The following is a 654-nucleotide window of genomic DNA, read 5'->3' on the forward strand; positions in this document are numbered from 1 at the left end:
GTAATAACCGAAACTAATTGCCATATTTTCATAGAATTAGATACCAGAGCTGATCTTCAATCTACTGCAAAATCTTGTAAACTTAAAGAATTAGCAATGATGCTATATTGGCAAAGCAATATAGGTATAATTGTTTTACATGTGAAATTACGTATCTCTTTTTAACACATAATTAACATGATTTAACTATTATATCTACATACTATTAACCTACATACTGACAGTAATGTTTATTAACATGAGGAACGATTCATTTGTGAGGTTTTTGCAACAAGAATATGTCATAATGCAAAATTGATTGCTACGTTACTTATATGTTGAAATAACGTTATAAATAAAACGTTGTCCTGCATCGTCCACAGGCGAAACATTTACTGTTGCCGAGATGTTAGCGTGACGTTTCGACAATATAATGATAAAAATGTTTGCCGGGCATTAGCAAGTTGATGCGATCGAAAAAAAACCAGGAGTATTGAAATACTAGATAGTACACCGATCGTGCCTGACGGTACTTCCACAGCAGCGCTTGAGATCGATATTTCGGCCAAATACATGATTTTTTAATATTTAATTAAAATTATCTGAATGACTCACAAATCTTTTTAATGATACTTCATAACTCTTCATACGAAATACAAACGGTACCATACCGAA

This window comes from Odontomachus brunneus, unplaced genomic scaffold (genome assembly GCF_010583005.1).
Source record: "Odontomachus brunneus isolate Ranch 3 - 2012 unplaced genomic scaffold, Obru_v1 Obru_scaffold_161, whole genome shotgun sequence".
NCBI classification, from domain to species: Eukaryota; Metazoa; Arthropoda; class Insecta; order Hymenoptera; family Formicidae; genus Odontomachus; species Odontomachus brunneus.